This window comes from Stylophora pistillata, chromosome 5, assembly GCF_964205215.1.
Source record: "Stylophora pistillata chromosome 5, jaStyPist1.2, whole genome shotgun sequence".
Classification (NCBI taxonomy): Eukaryota; Metazoa; Cnidaria; class Anthozoa; order Scleractinia; family Pocilloporidae; genus Stylophora; species Stylophora pistillata.
Window position 1 is genome coordinate 38341978 of NC_142523.1, and position 14559 is coordinate 38356536.

A 14559-nucleotide genomic window follows, 5' to 3' on the forward strand; every position below is an offset into this window, starting at 1 on the left:
TAGACACCAGAACAGTTTGAAATAATTTAAATGTTTCACTAACTGTTAAAGCAGAATGAAGAGAAGGATATATTTCCTCATTCTTTACCCCCCACCCCCTTTCATAACAAAGCAGGGAAAAGGCAAACTGTTTGTATGTGTTCATAGGCTTGTCATTAAAACTTGTGGGGCCACAAAGTGAGAGGTCAGTTGTCTCCACTAGACTACAGAAAGAGCCACTGCTATTATTATGAAATCTCAGGTTTGGAAATTTTCTACGCCAATGCAGAGCCAACAACATCAGCACAACCAATATGTTGCAATAGGTTATTCTACAGTTCTATTTCATTTATTTTCCCTGTGTTGCACATCATTATTTTCAATACTTTGGTCAATAATAGCGAGCATTTAATCAGCAGCTCGTGGGTATACAATGCTCATTTCATGCATGACTTCACAAAGTAATCATCAACTTTAAAAACTGAGGCAATTGACACATCAAGTAAAGCTACATTTCTATAGCAAGACACTTTGTAGCAATACTATCATAAACACCAGTTCAAATGTTGATCAGTGGTATAAATGCAGAACAAGACAGACAAAAGCAGACAGGTGACTCTGATAACAACATGTATCCCAAAACAAACAAACAAAGTTGAACAAAGTAAAAATTGAACAAGTACGAACATGAATAAGGTACATGTATCTCATTCGGTATCTAAGCAATTGCACAGCCACCCCTCCCCTATCCTAACATTAACCCTAGCTTGCTATCAGCTGACTGTTGTTGGTTTATTGAGGGGGGATTAGTGCACAGTTGCCTAGATACTGATACTGATCCAAAACATTTAACATGAAGGTATATAAATAAGATAGAAGGCTTGTTTCCCTTCTCACAATGTTCTTCAGAGCCATGCTTTGGCTTAAATGTTCTAAACATGGAAGCATCACCTTGGAAAGAAAAAAAGACGTACGCTGTCTATTTCTCTTGGTTAAATGATCTCTATGTCGTAACTTCTTTTCCATTAACATGTCTAACAGCACTTCCATTTGAATATTCGGCAGAATCCTTCCATGTTTCCGTTTCACCACTGACAGCCGCTGATGATAATTTCAGTGATTTAGGCTGAGAACTTGATTCGTTCACAGTTTCTTGAGACTGGGCTTTATCGCTAGACTTGGAAAACACGGCTGACATTTTCCTGGCCACATAGCGCCCAGCTATAACAAAATAAGAGGAAGCTGACTTTAGTTTGAAATATTACAACTAAAGTGAAGTAATCAGCTGATTCGATATGTCTTCATGGAATCAATAACTCTTTTCTGGACCTTCGTTCAGTTTTTTTTTTTTTTTATTTATTTATTTTTATTTATTACAATTTAATGGCATTAATAGTAATACATAACAACAAAACTAATATAAATAGCCATACGGATAATCTGTAAAGGAGTCCAGGACCCCATAAAGAACAGATCACCAATGAATATCTACTAAAATAAGTTACAAAGTAAAGTATAAAATCAAAATAAAATCAATAGTTCAACAATAATAACTAATTTAATGCACGATCCAGTAAACATTTCTTGACTCCCCGCTTGAAAACATCAACACTTGCTGCCTTACGAGTATCGTAGGGCAAAAGATTCCAGGAGTCAACTATCCTGTGAAAAAAACTATATTTAAGTGGATTTGTTCTTGCATATTTCTTCTTAAGAGATAAATCATCGTATTTCCTAAATGAATAATGATCCGCATTAGAATAAAAATCTACGTATGAATCGATATTGATGTTACTTATTCCATTGAGAGCTTTATATAAAAAAGTAACATCAGCTAGAAATCTCCTATTTTCTAGTGACATCAAATTTAGCTTCTTTAAACGAGTCTCATAATTGTCCTCAGTCTTTAAAATGAACTTGGTTGCTCTTCTTTGTACTTTTTCAACTTTTTCTATGTTCCTTTTGGTGTAGGGTGACCATACAGCAGAGCAGTATTCAACATTCGATCGAACTAACGCGCAGTAAAGAGTTCTCAGAGTCGTAGTATCATCCAGACCTCTACAAGTCCTTTTAATTAGCCCTAACATTTTGTTTGCTTTCGACACAATAATATCAATGTGCGAGTTCCAGATAAAATTGTCAGTAGTTGTAACTCCCAAGTCTTTGAATTCTCTAACTTCTTCCAAGAGAGAATTGTCCAAGGAATAATTAGAGACTAAAGGTTGCCTTTTCTTTGTTAATCTCATAACTTTGCACTTTTTGACATTAAAAGCCATGGCATTGCGAATACTCCAATGATGAAGATTATCCAGGTCCCGTTGAAAACAGAATTGATCACTAACATCATCAATGACTCTTGAAGTTTTACAATCATCAGCAAAAAGCGCAATGGTATTTCCAGGGAGAACAACATCGGGCAAGTCATTCACAAAAACTACAAAAAATAGCGGCCCCAGAATGGAGCCCTGTGGGACACCGGACGGAACTTCTAACCAAGTGGAGGAGACGCCATCCAACACAGTTCTTTGCCAACGATTACTCAAGTAACTCTCACACCACTGTAGTAGGGAGCCAGAAATTCCGAAATTACAGAGCTTCCGCAGTAAAATTGAATGATTCACTCTGTCGAAAGCCTTGGAGAAGTCCAGGAAAGCAACATCCACCTGTCGTCCCTCATCCAAAGCTGTGACCCACTGATAATGAGTGAGAACCAATTGTGACCCACAAGATTTCCCCTTCACAAATCCATGCTGCCACTCAGATAAATAGGGCGAAATATGCGCGTAAACAGCAGTATGCACAAGACGCTCTAAACATTTAGCTGGAATAGGTAACAGGGAAATTGATCTGTAATTTTCCACGAATTCCTTATCATTGTTCTTATGTATAGGAGTGATGTTAGCGGATTTCCACAAGGTGGGCATGACTCCTGAGCTTAGGGATAAGTTAAACAAGTGCGACAAGGGAACCGACAATTCCTTCGCACAGATTTGTAGAATTCTTGATGGTATATTATCCACACCGGGTGATTTATTGATGTCGAGCCTACTTAGAATTCCCTGCACTTCAAATGGTGTAGTTGTAACGTTCAGTAACAAATTTGGATTCACAACATCTGTAGTCGGACAGCTAACATCAGCTGAATCCTTTGAATAAATTGAGTGGAAGAACTTATTAAAAAGTTCCGCCTTGGAAGACGCATCTGTAGAACAAACATTATCATAAATTACAGTATCTGGAATTCTCTTAGTTTTAGATTTAACGGAGTAAAATTTCCAGAAATGTTTAGGGTTGTCCTGAAGTTTTCCAGACAGAGATTGAAGATAATTGTAGTAACTTGTATTAATAAGTCTCTTTGTTTTCTTTCTCAGCTCCTTGAATTTTAAGAATATGTCCGGTGAACCATTAGATTTAACTTGCTTCCATAATTTCCTCTTCTTCCTAATTAGTTTCATTATATCATTGCAAATCCAAGGAGGCCTAGAGCGACGCTTGAGTGTTATCCGGGGTATATGTTGATTGACAGCAGAAAACAGAAGATCCTGAAACTTTAACAGACCTGTATCGATACAGTTATCGCATGTAACTAGATTCCAGGGAATAGATTGTAAGGTCTCCTGCAAACCTTTAAAATCAGCCTTTTTGTAACAATATACCTTACGCTGAATGTTATTAGGCCTTCTCATCTCAGTACGAAACTTGAAGGTAAGGGGATGATGGTCTGAGTCAAATGCATGCGGATGCACCGCTACATCTTCAACCAAGATGTCATTATTGGTTAGGACCAGATCCAAAATATTGCCAGAAGGTCCAGGATTTCTTAGATCTCGAGTTGCATGTAGGTTCTTTTGTACCAAATAGAAATCATCCAAAATACTACAAAAATCCTTAATTCCAGGGTCTGACTTTATAGGGCATCCAAGATTCCAGTCAATGTGTGGAAAATTAAAGTCCCCAGTTACAACAAGATTTGAAAGACCAGTTCCTGAATATTTATCCAAAAACTCTCTGAATTGTGACAAAAATAACTCATCTGCGTCCGGTGGTCTATAAAATGCAGAAAGGAGTACACAAATAGTAGGATTTGGACGAATTTCAAGAGCTATCATCTCTAAATTAACCTCCAGGTCAGTCCTGCGAATACAAGAAATATGATTCTTGATAGCTATAAGCACTCCACCACCCCGCCTATTACATCTGTCCTTCCGAAAAATATTATAGCCTTCAAGCTTAAGTTCAAAGTCCTGATAGTTACTATCCAGCCATGTCTCAACTATGACAACAACATCAAACGAATCCATAAATAGCAATGCTTGTAGGTCAAAAACTTTGTTCCGTATACTTCTGGCATTTAAGAATAAAGCTTTGGGAAAAATATTTCGCACACCGTCAGTAGAACCTGAAAGTGATGACTGTAGACTGCCATTGGTATCTTCCATAGTAGATTCCTCGAAGAACGAATCGGTGAAATTAAATGGAAAAGTACAATCGGAACAGTACCAAGTTTCATCTGAGGATCCCAAATCAATATATGTTCTAATATCCAAGTTGATACACTTGATATGGTGCCATTTACAACAGCCATCACAAAGAATTCCTTTTTGGTTAGAGCGAACAGAATTGGAGCAAACTCCACACGGATGCTTCCACGTGGGCGGTTTTCTTCCAGCACGAGTAATGTTGTCGTGTGCCGAAGTACAGCCATAACCAGGATTTGGATGAATATCCCCACATAACAATAAGTTGTTCAGTTGGAAAGAGGCAGATGAGTTGTTGTAATAGCTAATTTTACGAAGGAAGAAATGCTTCCTACGCTTGTGTAGCAAACCAAGATGGCCGCTCGTCGAACTTGACTTGACTAAAACATAGTTCGAAAGTGGGACTTCAGTACAGCGTAAAAACTCGCCAACAGTCCCAAAAGAAGTGACACTAAATATCGGCGGGCATATTGCAATGTTGGACGACACACTAACGCCCCAAAAGGTCGAAAATAAAAGATATAGGAGAGAGCGAGCTAAAACACGTCCGACTCTCATACCGACCGCTGACCGTGGTGAGTTGGAATTTGTGCCTGTTTTTCTTTCAATTTTTTTTAACATTACCCAGATTATGCTGCTGTAAGATTGCAATTGGCATGTAGCCATAGAACTTGCTCTACACAAAAAATACGAAAGCCTTGATTACGCAACGAAGTCATCATTTAGATTCGAAGTATATTATCTTTTTATATCAAGGTAACCAAAACATGACAAAAAAAGGTTATCTGGGTAAAAATGATTAGAATTAATTCTTAGGATCTTCTTACCGTTAATAATTAGTCATACCATCCTTCAGAAAAGTTGGTTTTTACAAGAATTTCCACACAAATGCTATCTATATGATTCGTTTGATTCTGAAAACAAGATTTTGTGCTGTCATGCCTTGGTAACCACTCGATCTTAGACTGGGGCGGCCACGCGGCCACGCACAGACGTCGTGGGGCCTTAGGCGAGTTTCGGAAGAAAACCCACATAGCGAAACGTTTCAGGCTCTTTGTGACACGTACAATAAAAGGACTAAATTGGGCTGGAATGATAAACTTATATTTGTCGAAACAATACAATATTCGTGAAGGTAGGGTCAAGTAACGGTAAGTTTTTGAATGAAGGGTGGTGCTGCGTCGCTGGGGGTATTACAAGATACTACGGTTTTATAACACGAGTCAAGATGTAAATTGGCCACAGTAAAGAAGTTTTAAAGCTGAAATTTCCAGCGTCAGCCCTTCGCCTGGGTGAAATGAAGAAGGGCGAGAGCAAGAAATGAAGGGCTAACGTTGGAACCGTCAGTTTTAAAAAATCTTCACGATAACCTCGACACTTTGATCCAAAGATAATTTTTTTCTCTGTTGTTGTTTGCTTGTTAAGTTTCTTTTCTTTCTTTTTTGTTTTTGTTTACTTGGTTTTGTTTATTGTCTCAAGGTAATGCCAGATTGAAGGGAATGCTAAAACATCAACGACCCATTTAAAATTTCTACACTGCAGTGGACGCGTTTAAGAAAAAATATATATTGATACCTGAATTTAACGACTTTTGCAAGAACGATATAATGTTCTTCTAAGTCAACCATTAATAACGAGCATGAATAATTGTTGTAGAGTTTAGCATTCTCTGCATTTATTGCAGTTCATTAGCATTCCGTCGGGAATACCTTTTGTTTTTCTTTCCCGCGTTCGGTATAATTTACGTTGTTAATATTCTAGCTTTTTAGTTTCATCGTTGATTTCACCGAGAGAACATCTGGTTTAGAGTTGCCTTTTTCGCGGCTTACAGCACCGATACAATGTAAGTTCCTGGTTATTATGTTCATCGCGTTCGCTTTAGCCGCCTTTCAGTTTTATATTTCTGCATTTTCTAAGCTTGTATTTTTGTTGGTTCTTCATTAGTTCAAACCTCTCCCTCCGATCGAGCGTTTGAAATCATTGCTGTAAGCGGTCACGAAAAGACACGCCTTTTGGCAGTAACAATTGTTCCTGGGCTAAACAAATAAACAGACAAACAAGCAAAAAAAACAAACCAGAACTGAGACTGATACTAACAAATTTAAACAATTCCTTATCAAAGATTTTAAAGGAAATTTCAGAAAGCAAATACATTTTTCCTGTTTATTCTACTTTGAATTACCGTCACTTTTAACTTAACGTGAGTAAACATATCTCATAATAATATATTACAAAACCTTTGCAAGCCAACGAGCTTCTGTCAGGGAAAATGAATGCATTACATTTTGCCTTAGCTTAGATTTAAAATGCACTAACAATCAAAATTGTCCTTTATAACAACCGCACTATGATACGGAAATCTTTTTTGAGCCTTGAGAAAAAAAACTCTTAACCTCGTAACCAAACATTGAGTTAATAAATGAAAATTCCTGATTCAGATTTGATTCAATAAATGCTTTCTATAAAGCCATATTTCTCGCCTGTCAATGAATATTGAACACTCTAAATTACTCAACATGCTCGATCACTTGTGCAGCCTACGATTCGGGACACTAAATCAACAGGCTTGACGTATTCTAGATTTGATCGCAAAGGCTTTTTATTTGGAGAAAAACTTTTCGCTATATGCAACGTCCACGACACTGCCACACTTTAACATCCCATAATAATAATCATAACATTTGATTTGAATAAAACTCTAAAAATTTGTTAAAAATTCCAAACTGAGCGATTTAAATAAGCGTGAAGGAAATCTCAATAACAACCCAACTGAAATCCGTAAAGAAAAAAAAAAAACAGATACGCGACAGAAGTGTCCACCTCAGTTTCCAATGTCAAGGCCAAAGTTTCCTGATGTGATTGGCCAATTCACGGAATCATGCGCGCCACGCGTCAAAAGCAAAACAACTCGAAGGGGGAAGAGAAAGGAAAAAGTGAAATTTAAATTTAAAAACGAAAGAGATTTCCTGCAACTTGTACCTATCGTTACTTAATCATTCACGTTTTCCATTTACTTTTGCATATTTCTATTTGTTCTTAATGGGCTTTGTAATAATTTCCTTTTTTTTTTAAGGATACTTAATGGAGATAAGCTCTAAAGTAAAATGAATAAAACTTACTTTACAAGTTTCCGAACCAGTGAGTAAAGGCTCTCTAAAGGCTCTGTTGTCTTCAAGGGTGGCAGAAATTCAATTCCTTGACAAGCTGCCAACAATTCGATAGCAAGGACTGAAGAAAGACAAGAAAAGAGTTCATAATGGTTAAGTTCATTAAACAATTATACCAATAATAATAACAATAATAATTATGATGTTGATTATAGTACATGGGAAAATGAAATAACGACACTCATGTTGTGACATTAGGAGATGTAAGTGATAGCTGGATAAAACGCTAAGAGGGAGGTACTAAGTTTCTCTTCTAATATCCCGCTGCTCTGCTGTGAAGTTTTTTGCGTACAGTATTTACTAAACTCTGCAAAAGCCACCGGCTCAAACGTTCACTTCTATGAGCTCTCTAACTTTGAAAGTCTACGATCATTAGTCAGGGCAAATGTTAACCACATTTGGTCAACATCAGCTACACCCGTGAACTAAATGAGATAAAAAAAAAAAAAAAAAAAAGACAGAAAACAATGGAAACAGACAAAAAAAAAAAATTCCTTTAACACACGGATAACTTCATTTATCACCCAAAGATCAAGCACATAACTGTTAATTGTATCAATCTGCATTATGGGAGCAATATCATCCACTGCGGGTGCTATAGATTATGTAACCCTACTTCATTAAAGTTTCAGCATACACAATAACATAGCTCTCTAGCTCCTACAATACCGCCCTGCCGTAAAAGGCAATCAGTGGTTTCCTTTCCTATCTATGCACAGAAAAAAAAAAAAACATGTTCTTGCCTTTTCCACATTTTTAACCACGTTAAGAGCTTTTCTGGCGGAAAATCTTGCCATGGACACGTGATCCCACTTGGCAGCTGAAGTAGTCAACGAGTCAACTGAGGAGGGGTGGCATAGGACTTTATTTTCTGAAACTAAAAGGAAACAGAAGTTAGCCATAGCAAAAAATAATTCATCGTAACACTTGTTTAAAAAACATCTCCCCTACCTAAAGATGCAGCAGTTCAGTGCGCGGTCATGAAACCTACGAGGAAAAAAACAAAAATTAAACAGTCAGTGATAATAATACTAGAGCAAATACTAATCTAAATAATAAGCTGAGTTACGTTCGCATTTTGTTTGGTTCTTGATAATAATCTAACTAATAATCTATTGAAGGATCAGCGCATAGATGACTTCACAAATAGATTCTATGTTGCGCGGGTCTGTACAGCGATAGATCACTAGAGACTTCAAAATGTGGTGTAAACATCACTGAGTGACACAAACGGCTACAACTCGTGTTCCCCTTTCTTGTTCTTACTGATAATGGTAACGACAATGGTGACGATAATGATAAAATTAATTGAGGCAATAACATTAAATATATCAATAAGCAGATCATGACAAAATGGCAAAGACCAAACCCCACAGGAAGTCATAAAACACATGATCTTAAAGTCTAAAAGGTGACAATGTCCTTCCTTATAGCCTTAGCTCACCCCATTTACAAAGTTGTGAGCTGTCCCTCAGTACATCTGTCGGTCAAAACATTGATAATTATAATATGTGTCAGTAAGTGAGGCGGCCGATCAGTCGGTCTTAAACTCTAAAGGGTAATGATGTCTTCAACTTTAGCTTAAGCTCACCCCTTTTACATAACTGTGAGCTGTCCCTCAGTCCACCAGTCAGTCGAGTCATCGATAATTATGTCATTAGGTCAGACGGTCAGTCAGTCAGTCAGACACTCCAGTTTTCTGCCCCATCGTCAGCTAGTTAAGAACTATTACCGGAATTGAAACCTCAGTCCTTTACAAGAAATGCTGGGAGCTCACTGAGGGCTGCAAAGACAAATAAAAGTATGTACAAAAAAGCTCAAAAGTGATGAAATGGTACGATCGTGCGACCACATTTTCTCGGCTTGACGGGTTTCTGCTATTTTATAGTTACGGGACTACGCTGCGCATGCTTCGTGCGCTCCGAGCACCGCGAATATTACAGAAAGTAAGGTGGCCATTTGTGCGCCTTAGTGCAAACGGATATTCCTGTAAGCTCCTGTAAATGTGTCAAATGTGTGGACAAGGTGCGTGTTCAATCTAATGAGTGCGCTTTACTTTACATTATTTTAGGAAAGAAAGAGTTTTGAAGAATTTTGAATTGTAGGTAGCGTAATTTCCTCAGCCTTTGAAGTTGCAAAAAAGATAGCCAGGACATGCAGTATACATTGAAATAGTCCTTATTCAAAAGTAAACTGATTACTGAAAAGTAATCGAGATAAAAACAATTTCCGCACTTTGAATGGCTAACACAAGATCATGATAGCACAAGGTTTGTGGTGTCCAAAGTTAAAATTCAACGGCTCGAACTTCCATAAAAAGAGCAACTAAACACTCTCGAGTCGAGAGGACCGTTAGCAATCAACTCCCTGTATGTCAATGAACTGTCTGTGATTCTTAACTGGATTTACGAGTCTTTCTATTCTTCTTTCGCTCATATTAGCCAACTCGTGGACACCAATAGCCAGATAATCAAGCACCTAACCAACGAAAATAAAACGTAAGCTATAAGGTCTTTCAGCATGTTTGTTTAGTTTTGTTAGCCAGTGAGTTGGTAAGTTAGTTAGTTTGGTGCGAGGTACGAGGCTACAGTGAAGTCTTACTTAGGACAAGAATTAAATAAAAAAATAAGAAAAGGCAAAAGAAACGGGAAAAAATCGAAAACAAACAAGAAAACAAACTAAACAAGCAATAATAAGTAAAAAATCCGAGCAAAATTACTATAGAAAGAGAACAATTAAAATCAGTGTGTAAAACTGAAAATGTGTACGACAGACACATGACATCTCAGATGATACCTTGGCAGGATATTCGCCGTGAAAGTTTCCGCATGACAAAACCTCTCCACGTTCAGCAAAGACAAACTGATTAACATGGATTAAGTTTATTATCTGGAAAAGTTTATATTAATTGACTAACAACCAAACATTTCCATCACATTTAAGTTGTCTATCATACCATTCACCCAATACCATCATCATTCAATGCGTAGGTTCTACTTATTTTCATCGGCTAAGGAACCATCACATGACTTGCATAACTGCCCACAAGTAAGAGTCTGTTAATCGTAAGTACCGTCCCATTATGTTTCGCTGCAAAGAATACCGTGCTCCTAGTAAGTAGTAATTGGCCCTTTCTATGGAAAATGGAGGATCACATTCCAAAGTTATTTCTAATGATTACTATGAAAAAAAAAATCAACAACAGTATCAACTACAAGAAAAACAACGATAACAACAACAGAAAACGATAACAACAACAACAATTTTGAACTCAATCGCTGATTTTGAGAGATGGTAGAAGATCGTTACTCGTAACTGTCGATGCAAACCATACATTTTCGTGGTAGAGTGAGCCGAATCTAGTAGGTTGCACACCGAGTAAAGAGCTCTCGTTCCCAAAAGTAGCCATGCTTGGCTTAGCTTAGTGTTATGAAAAGTGTATTTGTTATGTATCGCATTTTAATATTCTTAATATAAAACATCTAAAGGCCTCTGCACTCATTGCGTGCCTATAAAGATGGTTTACTAACCTGAAGGATTCAGGATTGTCTGTGGCACTGTTAATCTCAGTTGTGATCACATCCTGTACGAAATCGATGGTGTCATTTACAACCCCACGGACCTATAGAATAAACAGAAAATACACGTTGGAAGAATTACAGGACAAATTTTCACTGACAATTCTCGTTGTCTGCTATAGTCCTCTCATAATGTCAAAACCCAGAAAACCCCGAGGTCCCTTGGGTCTAATGATCCTGGGATTCCATTTTGGGCGCGTTGGCATAAGTTACCTAGAAGCGCCATGTGTGAGTACATGCCTCACCCCTTGGTTTGCACAGGTGCCTCTGAGTGCTGTGGGACTCATTCTCACAAATGCCACTCCGGCGCCCCTGATTTCCCGGAGTTGCGCGTCTGTTCCCGAGGTCCCTTGGCCTAGTGAACCTGGGATTCCATTTTGGGCGCGTTGGCATGCGTTACCTAGAAGTGGCATGCGTAACTACTAGCCTCGCCCCTTGGTTTGCAAAGGTGCCTCAGAGTACAGTGGAACTCATTCTCACGCATGCCACTCCACCGACCGTGATTTCACGGAGTTGCGCGTCTATTCCCGAGGTCCATTGGGTCTAGTGAAAGTGGGATTCCATTTTGGCTGCGTTGTCATGCGTTTCGTAGAAGTGGCATGCGTGAGTGCTCTCGGTAGCTCTCCTGCGCCGTACTCTGCCTCTCCTCCTTGGCGGCTCGTGCGACCTACCGCCGAAGAAAGAAAAAACCAAATGAAAACATGGGTCCATCTAGTCTCCCAGTGACTCAGTCTAGCCAACCCCTCCTAGACCCAAGACCTCGCCGATAATTCTCCTTACTTTCTGATGTACAGTTCTGATTATGAATTTGGTGTTGTGTATCATATCATCATTCCTTTAGTAACTCGTTTCTTTAATTCTCATTACAGCTTACCGTTGTGGGGTCACATGGCTGGTTGGCTCTCAAGAACCATTCAAGCCTGTCCAGGGATTCCTCACTGGGAAGGCGCGAAGCACGGATTTCTGGCAGGGCTAGCAGGGCTCGTCTAGGATCTCCTGCAGGGGGCGGCGGAGAGGTGGCCTCTCCTGGCTGTTTGCCGCTGACACGCGAGGTGCTCATCTCCTGGGGGAGCACGGCCCGCCGCGGAGTTGTCCGTCTCCTTCTCTGTCGATAGCCGGAGCTGCCGCTCTGCAGGCTTTGCAGTTGTGGCTCCGTTCCTGGCCCAGCCCTGACACCGAGCTCTTCGATCACAGGGGTGGTAGACACGAAACGCCGAACCAGACTCTCCACGTGTTTCCTGATGGCTGTGTCGTGTTCCTCCGTGCCCGGTCCGCCCGGAGGCAAGGTTTGCGACTCTCCAGCAATGTCCCAGCCCACCGACAATTGGGATTCAGCGCCAGAACTACTTCCTGGCTCGTCTTCCTCTGACGGTGGTGGAGACTGGAGCAGGAGTTGCTGCAGCGATCTGTGGAGGTACTCCTCAGGGCTTGTGCTTGCTCAGCCGTCAGACAGACAGACATCTATATTTATACAGGATAGCCCCTTCAGTGTAGTAAACACTGGTATCAACGGGGGTCCTGTTACCCACCCAACCCACCCCAGGGGAGGACATCCATCACACAGTAATCTCGTGCGTGGGAAATTAACGTCTCCTGCCCCTAACCCTGCAGGAGACGGGACCTCCATTTATTCGTCCCTATCCGAGAAGACTAGAATATCTAACCATTTCTTGATGTTAAAGAAAGGAAGCATATTCTGCTCAGTTAATTTTAAGACCCTGAGTGTTGGTCCGGCCGGTATTGAACTCTCGACCTCCCGCACAGCAGTCCGGCGCTCTCCCAATTGAGCTAACCAAGCGGCGGTCAAGTGATGTTAAGGTCAAGAAGTCTAGGCCGAATCGCGTCATCAGATCGACCAGGCGGGCCGGTTTGTCGCGTTTGCCAGCGTGTTTTATCGCATTGATGCGAGCCAACATCAGTTCGGATTTGAGCTAGTCAAGCGGCGTCAGTGATGTTAAGGTCAAGAAGTCTAGGCCGAATCGCGTCATCAGATCGACCAGGCGGGCCGGTTTGTCGCGTTTGCCAGCGTGTTTTATCGCATTGATGCGAGCCAACATCAGTTCGGATGTGGTCAGCCCCAGCCCTTCGATCATCGTCCGGGAAGTGAAGGCAGCTATGTCTCCTGCAAGATTGAAGCAAGAAAAAGAATGAAAAATTAAAAACAAAGCAATACGCTACAAAACAAAACAAAAAAAATAAACAGAAAAATCGAATAAAACACGGAAAAACACAGAAAAACATAATAGAAAAAGCAAGGGGAAAAAAAAAGAAAAGAGACAGACAAACAAGCAAGAGGGCTTCTCTTTTTACAGGGGCCCTGTATAAGAAAACCATTACAGATGGAAACTGATTGTGGACTGTTCATCTCACCTGTAGATATGCTACGCACTGCCTGATTGGAGATACGCGCTGCAACCTCAACGTTTCCCGGCAGCAGGCCCCCGTGAGAGTGGGCGATTAGCCGACGTGGGAAACCGTGCGTGAATTGCGCGGAGATGTCGCTCCAGTAAGGGGCGCGAAGATGCATGACGTTGCCGAAATCGTCCATGCGCAGATCTTCCAAATGACGGTCGAACCACTCGTTCCCGGTTCGCATTTTATCGCTCAGGGCACGGCCCGCCTGGTGGAACATGGTCTCTTTGGAGAGCTCGCCCCTCATCTCATGGCTTCTGTCGGTGGAGCGCGGCTGTTGCTCGCACCGTTTTTCTCGTCTCAGCACTGGTCTAGGTCTCCGAATTGGACCTGATCGTCAACATCCTCTAGGAAAAGCCCCCGTGGCAGCTTTAAGCTGTCGAAGAGGAACAGCTGGAAGTTGAATGCCGTGGGTTCTTCTGGAGATACGGCAAGACCAGCTGGGAAGTACGGTCCGATCAGCCGGCTGGTAGACGGCCATGCTCTAATGCTGTTGCCGATGGCCATGTGTGTGGCCGGGGAATCCCCCTCGACGATCGAGCTGTCATCAAGAAACTCTTGGCTGTGGGAGAAAAAAAATTGAAAAGACATCAGCGACGGTACCCCACTGACATGCACTTCTGGTGACTATTGTTAGTAGATTCTTAGTTGCTTGTTTCCTTCAGCCTTTTTAATACAATGTCGGTCGTTCGTACACGTAACGAGTCTCTCCTTCTTTAAAATCCATGAGCCCTTCCGCTCCCACGATATCTGTCTGCTCAACAATTCTCATGGCGTCGGCGAGGAGAAAATGTCTATGCTTAGATAGATTTTAGAATGACGTCGCTGATCCACAGATTGTTATTATGAACCATCGATCACTAGTACTGTTGTTGCTATCACCATCATCACTGGAGTGAAAGGGTTCATTCTCATTCCAGAAACGCAATGGTTTGACCGTCAACC

At 40.6% G+C, this 14559-nt stretch overlaps 1 long non-coding RNA gene and 1 pseudogene across 2 annotated transcripts in view; both read right to left on the minus strand.

The window, feature by feature from the left end:
* Positions 1-306: 306 nt before the first annotated feature.
* On the minus strand, positions 307-5426 carry LOC148731854 (uncharacterized). Its single transcript, XR_016001134.1, has 2 exons — positions 5285-5426; positions 307-1200 (listed from the first exon to the last, which is right to left on the minus strand). It is a non-coding gene; the product is annotated as an uncharacterized LOC148731854 (long non-coding RNA).
* A 2344-nt stretch (positions 5427-7770) lies between these two features.
* Positions 7771-14559, minus strand: part of LOC148731855 (uncharacterized) — a 7642-nt pseudogene continuing 853 nt past the window's right edge. The window contains exons 2-7 of the transcript XR_016001999.1: positions 13573-14176; positions 13135-13324; positions 12077-12635; positions 9357-11246; positions 8576-8611; positions 7771-8501 (exon numbers count right to left, since the gene is read on the minus strand). The product of XR_016001999.1 is annotated as an uncharacterized LOC148731855 (transcript). The remainder of the gene's footprint in view (positions 8502-8575; positions 8612-9356; positions 11247-12076; positions 12636-13134; positions 13325-13572; positions 14177-14559) is intronic.